We start from the raw sequence: 12,115 nt of genomic DNA, 5'->3' as shown, positions 1-12,115 counted from the left end.
AGACAGGGTCACTGTGTTGCTCAGGCTAATCTCAAACACCTGAGCACAAGTGATTTCTCTTGCTTTGGCCTCCCAAAGTGCACTGTACCTCGCCTATGTTCATTTTCCATTATTTTTCACTGTCCAAAGGTCTTTTATTTATATCTATCATACCATTAATTTATAGGAAATAGGTTCCAGCAGCTCAGGGTCCTTTCCATTGGTTCTCACAAAGTGTACTTCTTTGGATAGAGCAGGGTGGCACTTCAGTTGAGCCCAGGTACCTTTCTCTTTGGCTTCCTTCTTTTTCTTTTCTTTTCTTTTTTAACCCATCCCTCCCCTTCTCTGCTTCCTTCATTTTCTGACCATTTTCCTTCATGCATTTCAGGAAGGAATCTTGGCTCTTAGAGTGCTCAATATGCTCAACATTAATTTTCTTGGCAAGAATATTGACCTTCACTTATTTGTTTACAACAATATCTACAGTATGCTGGGTAACATTGTAGATTCTTCCAGTTTTGTCATGGTAACATTTGTGGGGCATTTCTTTTAAAACAGTACCCATTACCTTGATGTCTACAATATCACCTTTCTTATAGATTTCTATGTATGTGGCCAAAGGAACAACTTGATGTTTTCTAAAAGGCTTAGAGAACATGTATCAGGTGCCTCTTTTCTTTCCCTTTGTGTTTCTCATTTTGGAAAGTTACTGGAAGGTGGCAATTTGGGCCAAAAAGGAGCTTTCTATTTTTAATTGTTTTTATTATTGCTGCAGATCTTTATATATAATCTCTTGTCAGGTATATAATTTGAAAATATTTTATCCCATTCTTTAGATTGTCTTTTCACATTTTTGATAATGTCCATTGGTGTACAAGTTTTAAATTTTTATAAAGTCCAAATTATCTATATTTTATCTTGTTGCTCATTTTCTTGCGGTGGTATCTAAGAATCCTTTGCCAAATATGAGGTCATAGAGATTTATGTTGATGTGTAAGAGTTTTAGTTGTAACATTTATGTTTTTGATTTTTTTTTTTATATATGATGTGAGGTAAAGGTCCAATCTCATTCTTTTGCATGTGCCTGTCCAGTTGTATCAACACTATGTGTTGAAGAGACTTTTCTTTCCTCATGGTTTTGGAACCCTTGTGGAAAATCAGTTGACTATAGACACATGGCTTAATTTCTTGACTCTTAATTCTTTTCCATTGCTCCATATGTCTATCCTTGTGCCAACAGCATACTGTTTTGGTTACTATTGCTTTGTGTAAGCTTTGAAATTGGGAGGTATAAGTGTCTCCAACTTTGTTCTGCTGCGATTACTTTTAAGATAAAACTTTGCTGAAAAAAAACCCAAAGAAAAGGGACAAAACAGTGTAGTTTTGACATTAAAAGAAGGGAAGAAATACACTGGGAGGCTGTTGCTGAGATAGATCTAAGTGCTCGGAGGGTGATGAAAAAATGAATAAAAGGAAATAATATATATTGAGTACCTATTATGAGTTAGGTGTCATATATCCTCACAGCAAACTTTGAGAAGTAGCTATAGGCTCCCCATTTTAACCTGGCAACATTCTGAAAACTAGAGAGGTGAGTAAATTTACTTGAACAGCTAGTAAGTGACAGCTGAACCCATGTCATTAGAATTCTAAGGCCTATCACCAAGCTGCCTTGACAATCAAACTGCTTAAATAAATGTATCAACCAGAGTTTAATCAGGGGAAAGAAACCACATTAGATATTTGATTAAGGAGAATTTAATATAAATAATTATTAATGAGGTATGTAGTTGTTAACTAAGTGATTGAAAGAGTAAAAATATAATTTTTACTCAGCACAGATGGGCTGTGCTATCCAATACAATAGCCACTAGCTACATGTGGCTTGTGAATACTTGAATATGAATTTTATAAGCAGCTTGTCAGTTTTTACAAAGAAGTGAGTTCAAAGTCTGATAAGAATTGTGTTAAATATGCATGTTACTTTGGGGAGTATTACCATTTTAACAATATCAAATCTTCCAATCCATGAACATGAGATGTTTTTCAATTTATTTAGATTTTATTCAGCTATTTTAAGCAATGTTTTGTAGTTTTCAGAATATAAATTTTACTTTTTTCTGTTAAATTTATTCCTAAGTATTTTATTTTTGTATTAATGGAATTATTTATGCTCATTGAGGATGTAGGAAGGTGCCAAAAGCCAAGAATGCAGGTGACCTCTAGAAGCTATAAAATTATTGTAAGCGTATAGAGATACAATTGACTTTTGTATATTGATCTTGTATCCTGTAACCTTGCTGAACTTCTTTTTTAGTTCTAGTACTTTATAGTCAATTCTGTGGGATTTTCTATATACAAGCTTATGTCATCTGCAAATAAAAATGGTTTTACTTCCTCCTTTCCAATCTGAATGCCTTTTATTTCTTTTTGTTGACTAATTGCCCTAGCTAGGGCTTCCAGCACAATGTTGAGTAGAGGTGGTAAGATCGGACATCCTTGTCTTATTCCTAATGTTATGGGACTAGCATCCAATCTTTCATCATTAAGTATAATGTTGGTGTAGATTTTTTTCTTTACTGTTACAATACAATATTATTCATGTTTATTACTGAGTTTTTTGACAGCCCTTTAAATTTTTGAGCCTGAGGTAAAGGTCTCACTCATTTCATACCATTTCTGGCCCCTGCAGTTGTAAAAGATTTTGGGGAAATTGTAATAGGTCACAAAGATTGTGAATTCAGATTGTTTTTCAAGTGTCTTTAATTCTTTATGTTTTAGAGAATCTGTTTTAAAGAAACCAAATCTGTAAATGACAGTCCATGCATTCATCATGGTACTGAGATTAACTTATGAAATAAGATTCCAAGATCCAGTTAGCAGGCATTTGTGCAAAGAGAAGTCTTACTTCTGGATCAAATGATAAAGTAAATCATGAAATATTCCCACTTTAACTTTTTTTGATCTATTGTTGAACTGTGGATATGAATGGATTCCATAAGATGACTTCTATTGTGGCTATGAAAGATTATAGAAAAGGCAAAGCCACCAACACTTCCCTCCATGCCTTCTGTTATTTGATTAAATTTACTAAAATTATCTGTTATGGACCCAGAAAAACTGTTACTTTTATCCAAACCTGCATGCTGTATGTACTCCCTTGCATCTCTTGCACAGTAAAAGAAAGTGACCTAATTAGCAATGTGGAGATTTCTGTTGGAAAGTTTTATGTCTGGAATGCTACTTTCTAGGGACTTCTCATTAGTAATCTGCCACTTAACAGTTTTTATTTTTTTACCACATTTGAAAATCACTTACTAAAAAGAGTTAAAACTCTAGTAAATTGACTGCATGAATTGTGATCAGAACAGGTTTTAATTGTTTTACATTTCATTGACTTATGTGGATTATGACTGAATGGGATGTAAAACAGTATTTTATCTTTTTAAAAGAAAATCCTTTGTACTTTTAATGTAATGTTGAACAATGTGATAAACTCTTAAGGAGGCAGTTTATTATTAAATGCAATACTCACAATGTTTCTAAGACTGATTGTGGTATAGTAATTGCAGTGGACCTTAAAGAGGGTTCTTTTTTTTTTTTTTTTGAGACAGAGTCTCACTCTATTGCCTAGGCTAGAGTGCCGTGGCGTCAGCAAAGCTCACAGCAACCTCCAACTCCTGGGCTCAAGTGATCCTCCTGCCTCAGCCTCCTGGGTAGCTGGGACTACAGGCATGTGCCACCATGCCCGGCTAATTTTTTTTTTCTATATATTTTTAGTTGGCCAGTTAATTTCTTTCTATTTTTAGTAGAGATGGGGTCTTGCTTTTGCTCAGGCTGGTTTCTAATTCCTGACCTTGAGCGATCCGCCCGCTTCGGCTTCCCAGAGTGCTAGGATTACAGGTGTGAGCCACCGTGCCTGACCAAAGAGGGTTCTTAATTCATATTGATCTATATTATTTTGGGGAATGATTGATACTTTCTGTTTTTGGAGAAATGACATACTAAATTTATCATTGATAAGGAAACACTTTAATGTCTTTTTGCTGTTGTTTAGATGTTGCTTAGTGTTTAGAGCATGGACTTCAGATTTCAGCTATAGATTCATTCAGAAACCAGAATCCCTCAGCTTAAAGGCCTCTTGTGGAAAGAAAACAAAGTGATTCATTTTTTACTTTTACTATGCTAAAGTAATATCATGATATAAAAGTGTGACATTGCATCTAGATTTCAAGAATTACTTGGAACTTAATAATATTCCATTATGTTAGAGATATAAGCATTTTTGTTTTAAGATAGCTTATGAATCTCATTTTGCTTGGATAAACATCTTTCTGGTAAGGTGATTACTGTAATATAAAACCACTTAAGAATATTACTCTTTGGAACATAGAGGACAAATTGAATTATGGCTGTTAGCATGGAGATGAGGAAAAAACAACTGTACCTGCTTGCTTAAACCCATCCCAAATTGAAAGCTTTAATACATGAGCCCACTTAATTTATCCTGTAAAATGCTCAATAATCTTTTTCTTTATCTTCCCTCAATTTCTCCATAGATTGCAGCTTAAAATATTTTGTAAGCCCTTTTCTTCTTTCTCCTTCATTGCTGTTCTCTTGTTTGTAATTTCTTGTGGGAGAAATAGGATTCTGCATGGTAAGTAGGACCTGAGAAGTGTCTTATTTTCTTTTGAATATAAAAATATATAAAAGAATAATAAGATATGGCTGGGGATTCTCTCTCTCTCTCTCTCTCTCTCTCTCTCTCACACACACACACACACACACATACACACACAAAATTGAGTTTGGACACTTTTTCTTATGCTTATTTTTTTTTGTTGTCATTTTTCCATGAAAGGCCTGTTCAAATACTGGCTCACTGGGCTGCTCACCTTTGTTATTGATTTTTTTTTCTGAGAATACCTTATGTATTATGAATATTAAGCCTTGACCTGTGTTGCAGGTCTTGCTTCCACCTCACACCCATCTTAAGTATGTTTATGGTGTTTTTTACCTTATTATTATTATTTAAACCAGCAAACAAAAAAGCTATTTTCTTTAAGGCCTCTGAGTTTTGTGTCATCTGTTAAAAAGATTTTGTGTCACATTAAAAATGTGTTCTCCTTTATCTTCTTCTAGTACTTTTCCAATTTTACTTGTTCATATTCAGATATTTAATCTATCTGGAATGTATATGTATGGTACAGATAAGATTTTAATTTCCCCCTCCCCCACCATAGCCAGTTTCCCCTATTTTGGGGAAGTTCTTATTTTTTCCTACTGATTTCAAACGCCACATTCATAATATAGTTAACCATATGCATTTGGATCTATTTTTGGATTCTATTCTGTCAATTCCTCTGTCTATTCCTCCACTGGTACCACACTGTTATAGTTACTGTCTTTGCCTTTATAATGTATTTTAATATCAATTATAAAAAGTTTCCTCTCCTTATTTTTCTTTTTCAAACTTATTGGGCATTTTTTATGTGTTTACTTCTTCCAATAAACTATAGATTCAACATACAAAATATCTACCCTCCCCACAAAAATTTCTGACCCTTTTGGGAATTTGATTGAAATTGCATTGAATTTACATATTAACTTTAGGGAAATTTGTATCTTTATGATTTTGAGTTTGTCTCTGGATATAGTGTGCATATCTATTTATTATGTCATTTATTCTTTTATTTAGTATAATTTAGTATAATTTTACTTTCTAAATGTCTTTCACACATCTTTTAAAGCTATTTCTAAGTATTTTATAAAATTTGTTGCTCTTAGGTCAGTGATATTTTTTCCACTACATTTAATTTTTTTTTTTTTTGAGACAGAGTCTCACTGTTGCCAGGGCTAGAGTGCCATGGCATCAGCCTAGCTCACAGCAACCTCAAACTCCTGGGCTCAAGCAATCCTTCTGCCTCAGCTTCCCAAGTATCTGGGACTACAGGCATGCACCACCATGCCCAGCTAATTTTTTCTGTGCATATTTTTCGTTGGCCAATTAATTTCTTTCTATTTATAGTAGAGATGGGGTCTCACTCTTGCTCAGGCTGGTTTCGAACTCCTGACCTTGAGTGATCCACCTGCCTCGGCCTCCCTGAGAGCTAGGATTACAGGTGTGAGCCACCACGTCCAGCCTACATTTAGAATATGATATTGGTGGAATATAAGAAATCTTTGTCTTCATGGACCCAACATTCTTATAGTGTGCCTCTCACTATTTTAGTTTTTCAGTTGATTCTTTTGCACTTTCTATGAAAACTATCATGTTTTCTCTAAATCATGAGTTGTTAGACTGTCTTCATGAATCTGCAGCAGCAGTATTCCTTGGGAACTTATTATAAATGCAAATTCTCTGGACACATCCCACACCAACAGAATGAGAAGCTCTGCCCAGCAATCTGTGCTTAATATATCTCCAGGGGATTCTGATGTATGCTTGAGTTTGGAGACCACTGATGTAAATGATTTCTTTTCTATCTTTTCATTTCTCACATATTTTTTCTTGTAAAATGTATGTGTGTGTGTAACAGGGCTGAATAGATTATGTAGAATGGATATTAACTGAATAGGCTGAGGAAAATTGCTACCTTCCTAGAGAAGGATGGGGAAGGGAATGATGAGACATGAACTATTCCTTAATTTCTTTATTCCTTAATTAAGTGAATAAGGAAACACTTAATATTAAGAGATAGATAGATAAATATTAAGTATATAACTTAGGGTGAGGATTTCAGTAGTTGGCAGAGGGAGGTCTGATTCCAAGTGAGACACAGTCCATTGTCACTCCAATAGATAAGTTGCAACATTATTATGAAATTATAAGAAAGATAGCTATGACTGGCATTTGACACTTAAAGTGTTTGTTAGATGAAATTTAGCCCTTGTAATAAGAGGGTAGCAACCATTAGATAATCAGATGGTATTCCATTAATACAAGGGCAATACTTTGGTAAAAAGGCCAATTGCAGTGATGAGAAAAATGTCATGACCCAACAATGTACCCCAAAGACATTCCTAAAGCATTTTTACAACATTAGAAGGGCCTACCAAGGGATCTTGTTGAGAAGGAAGGAGTGTTATTACTGCAAATAGCAGTGGAACTGCATGGTGTATGGTGTATATCTATAGGCAACAGAGAGCAAGATGGTAGTGATCTCATTGTGGTGACATGGACAGATTGCCTTAGTGACTATAACAAGAAAGCTGAAATTGTTGAAGAGTGTGTCAGCCACCCTGGCCCTTGGCCAGGCAAAGGGAGAATCTTAGGGAGCATAGGAGTCTAGATTTTTTGGTCGTTTATGGTGTTTCACATTTTGTTAGGGGTGCATCTATGGGAGCATACCACATGGCTCTATGCAGTTTAATATTTACTGCAGGGGAAAAATCACCACCTAGCACAACAGGCAGTGCTCAGACATTTTCAGTGCCCAGGTGGGAGGGGAATATAAGCTAAATGATTCTATGATCTAACACTCTGTTACATTTTTAAAAATCAAATTTTGTCAAACTAAATCCCAAAGAATACCATTCTCTTTCTTAGACTTCAGATTTTGCAATTTCAAGATGATTTTGAATTTCTCGTGTTGCTGCTATATATAACTTAATTGAGAGGAGGGCAATTATGTGCAGTTTTTCTAGATTTTGCAGTTTTTTGATTTTGTAGTGTTTAGCATTTTTCACTAATGCTTTCTGTCAGCTTTCTTTTCTTATCCAAGTACTTATCAAAATTTTATTTGAAGACAGACTGAGAGAAACTCCTAAAATTTCTTTCATATAACATCAGCTTAGTTTATAAGCAGGGCTTACCTTATGTGCTGTGAAATTGGTTAGGAATAACTCAAATCTGATTATTTTTAAAGCTATTGGTTTTTGAACAGAGGAGGAAAGAGTGATACTGGGGATTTTAATTAAATCCTATGTCATAAACTGGAATATCTATTTGAAATAGCTAACTATGATAGTTGCTTGAGAATACTAGATTTGTGGGTGGCTTAAATGCTTATGAGTAAAATTTCTTGAACTTATACAAAATATTTCAATTATGAGAAGCAGTTTTATCAGTTTTATTTCTGAACAATTTAAGGGCAAAATGACAATTAGATCTTTGTCAGGTGTGTGTTCTGAGTAATGATTACTTTCCCTTTTTTTCATGAGGATATCATGGCCAGGGAGAAGTGTGCCTTTTTAATTACAGTGATTGTCTGGTTATATTGATATTTTTGTCCTGTAGTTTTTCTTTGAAAATTATTTTTAAAATATGTTGGCTTTTCTATACTGTGTCCTGTCTGCTCACCTACATAGTCCCTGCTTTAGGGTGGAGATAATGTTTTATACTTTTTTGTTTCTTTTGTAATAAAATATTTCAAACATACAGAAAAATATGACCCATGTAACTACCACTTAACTATGTAAAACCTTAAAATTTTGCAATTTTTGTTTCAGATTCTTAACAGAACATACAAGTGAAGCTTCCAGTGTATTCCTACATAATTGCATTCTCCTTCCTTCCTCTTCTGAGGGAACTGCTATCCACTGCTATCACAAATTTGGTGTTATTATTCCCATGATTATTTTTATGCTTTTTTCTATATCTGTATATACGGATACACACATAATATATGTGTGTGTGTGCGCATGTGTGTAATATATGGAAGAGAGAGAGGGAAAAAAAAGGAGAGAGAATTGCCTTATATGCTTTTGGAATGTATATACATAATATTGAATTTCTTCAGTTTACAGTTTTGTTTAACATCATGCTATTCCAGATTTCTTTGCTCTAGTATCTCCCATTATGGAAATAAAATATAATAAAACATTAACTACTCCCACCCTATATCTCATCCAACTACCATCTATTTCTTTACTCCTTATTAAAGGAAAACTTCTTGTAAGAGTTGTATGTATCTGTTTCCACTCCCCCTCCTAACTCTTAAACTCACACTAATCAGCTGTTATCTTCATCATTCCACACAACCCACTCTTATCAAGGTCTCCAGTAGCCTCCATGTTACCACACTGAGTTGTCACTTCCTCAATCTCTCAGCAGCATCTGATACTCTTCGCTACTCCTTTCTTCATCTAACACTTCTAGGTTACTGCACCTTCCTGGTTTCCATCCTATCTCATGGCCACTCTTTACTCCTTCTGCCAGATCCTCCTTATATTTTACTTTAAAATAAATTGAACAGAAAAGTATAGCATGAAAAATAAATATTCTCCCAAACCCATATTCCTTTTCACAAATAAAGGTTATAAACAGGCTTTATGTGTGTGCACACACATGCACAGGTGTGTGAATTTCATATGTGAAAATAGTCCCTCAATCTAAAATAGCATTTAGTTTCTTAATGTTTTGTATTTCTTTTCTGTGTGCTTCCTGCTTATATTATTTGCTCACTTTACCATTGCATTTTATTGTTTTTATTAATTTTGTTTAAGTTAAAATCATTAGGTCTTTGCTGCCTGTCATGAGTTTTGTGAATATTTTTCTTAGTTTATCATTTGCTTTTGGACTTTGGTATATTTAAAGTGCAGAATATTTTTTTATAATCACATTTAACAGTCTTTTATGACTTTTGATTTTGGGGTGCTATTAATATTCGCCTTCTCCACCACATGATTATAAATAATTTCAATTGGGTTTTCTCTTGGTACTTTTTCAGCTTCATTTTCTTACCTCTAAATTTTTGATCCTTTTGGAATTTATTTTAGGGTGACAAGTGAAATGGTGTACAACCTATGTTTTTTTTTTAAAAAACGCAACAAATGTCTACCTAATTGTCCCCAAATAATTTATTTAACTATCTCCCCTTCCCTTACTGGTTTGAAAGGCCATCTTTACCATAGAGTAATTCCCTGATGTATTTGAGTTCCTCACAAGATCTTGAAAGAAGGTATTTATTTTGGTTTTATTTTTCAAACCACTGCATTGTGGTTCTTCCCACTGATATTGAAACTGCTCTTTGAAACAGTCACCACTCATCTTGTAGTTGTCAAATCAAGTAACTGTATCTTACTTGCTCTCAGAAGAACTTGAAACTTTTGAATGCTCTCGAACCATTCTTCTTTAGCTTTTATCTCACAATTCTCTTAGTTTTCCTCCTACCTGTTCTCTGTTTTCCTTGCTGGCTTGTCTTCCTCTGTTTCATTTGTATTGCACCTTCTCATGGCAAATATACTCTTTAGTAACATTTCCCAATCTTATCGCTTCACCTATCACTTAATTAGCTAAATATTCCTACATTGTCATTTCTAGTTACAATCTAAATCTAGATACATATTTTCAATTTTCTATTAGATTGACTAAGAAAATTTGCATACCTAATTTTGAAATTTATATGTTCCATTTTAGATACAGTTAGTGAAGCAGGGCATGAATTATATAATTTCACATTACCAGATTCCTAATAGCAATCTAGATATAGTTGTTTTTTCCTTTGCCTAAACAAAATTTAAAAATTTAAACATCTAAAAATTCTCTCATCACTTGAACATTTTTTAGAAAAGGTAAATCAAAGTCAGTTGATTTTTGATGCTTTAAAAATTTTAATTTCACTTAGCCTACTCAATTTCTTATAATAGCAGGTTTATAAGCAGAAAATGATTGTACAAATAAACATAAATGCTATATTGTCATTTGATTTGTTTCCTTTTTAAGAGTTATGAAGACCCAAGAAATAGAATGCTTTTTTGCCTTCCGCTTCTTTTACTTAAATTAAGGAGCTTGAAAAGGACTGGGGACAATGAAGAATCCTCCCTCCTACATTGCTTAATTATTTTAGGTCATCACATAATTTTATAAACAAACTAAATTGTATATCATACATTTATATCTTTCCAGTGTAATAAATTGATTTTATTAAGAAGGAAAGTATACATTTAAGTAAATTATAAATTTTGCTTCCCAATATATTTGAAATAAACTGAATAAATATATAAAATATGCTCTACTTCTTCAATGCAATGCATTGACATTACTAAAAAGAAATATATTAGATATAGTTCAGTTTACTGAAACACCTGCTTCTCCCATAAAAACAACCACCAAAACAAAAATTTAGTCCAGGTCAAGAAAATAACATTCTTACTCTTTACTTTTTGTGTTCGGGATTTCAAAACATTATACTTTTCTTTTTTTAAAATGTTTTATTTACTTATTTATTTATTTACTTCAGGATATTATGGGGGTACAAACATTTTGGTTACATGTTATGACTTTGCCTCACCCAAGCCAGGATTGTGCCCTTCCCCCATACAGTGCTCACTATGTCCATTAGTTGTGAGTTCACCCATCCCACCCCCCTTGCCCCCAGTGGATATCACTACCATGTGAGCACCTTAGTGTTGATCAGTTAGTGCCAATTTGATGGCAAGTACATGTGGTGCTTATTCTTCTGTTCTTGTGATACCTCACTTTGAAGGATGGGCTCAAGCTCTATTCAGGATAATATAAGAAGTGCTAGATCACCATCGTTTTTTGTAATTGTGTATCCAGGGGTCCTCAAACTTTTTAAACAGGCGGCCAGTTCTCTGTCCCTCAGACCGTTGGAGAGTGCGCACTGTGGGCCCGGGACCAGTCAGCTGCTAAGCAGGACAGGCAATTGCGGCAAAACACCCAGCAGGCCAGATAAATGTCCTTGGTGGGAGGCATGTGGCCCGCGGGCTGTAGTTTGAGGAGGCCTGGCCGTATACCTTTCTTGCCTGTATTTCGTGCAACCACTTCTATAACTGTGGTCCTTGCTTGTAGGCTTCTCAGGTTCTAAGCCCTGCTGGTAATAATGGGAATCAGTGCTATCTTGGTATCTACTTGGCTAGCATTTGCCTTAACTCTCTGCTCCTAACTTCTCTTGTCTAACCCAACTTCAGAGATGCTCCTCAGGTCTTCTGATTCTTAGTTTAATCCAACTACCTATACACATAGTTCCTCTTGTTCTCAGGTAATACGTTCCAAGACCCCAAATGGACACCCGAAACCTCAGATAGTACTAAACTGTATATATACTCTGTTATTTTGATTCCATACTGGGAAAGCTACTAAGTGACTAACCAGAGTGTAGTGTAGATAGTATGAATGTGCTGAACAAAAGATGGTTCATGTCCTGGGTGAGATGGAATGGAACAGTGTGAG

The 12,115-nt window shown here is 34.5% G+C and overlaps 1 protein-coding gene across 2 annotated transcripts in view; it reads left to right on the top strand.

Moving 5' to 3' along the window:
- The window catches only part of KLHL13 (kelch like family member 13), a 184,427-nt gene that overhangs the window by 55,613 nt on the left and 116,699 nt on the right, over nucleotides 1–12,115 (top strand). The window lies entirely within an intron of this gene.

The sequence above is a fragment of the Microcebus murinus genome, chromosome X (genome assembly GCF_040939455.1).
Source record: "Microcebus murinus isolate Inina chromosome X, M.murinus_Inina_mat1.0, whole genome shotgun sequence".
Taxonomy (NCBI): Eukaryota; Metazoa; Chordata; class Mammalia; order Primates; family Cheirogaleidae; genus Microcebus; species Microcebus murinus.
Note: the sequence above shows the minus strand (reverse complement) of the source record. Positions and strands in the feature narration are given on the sequence as shown.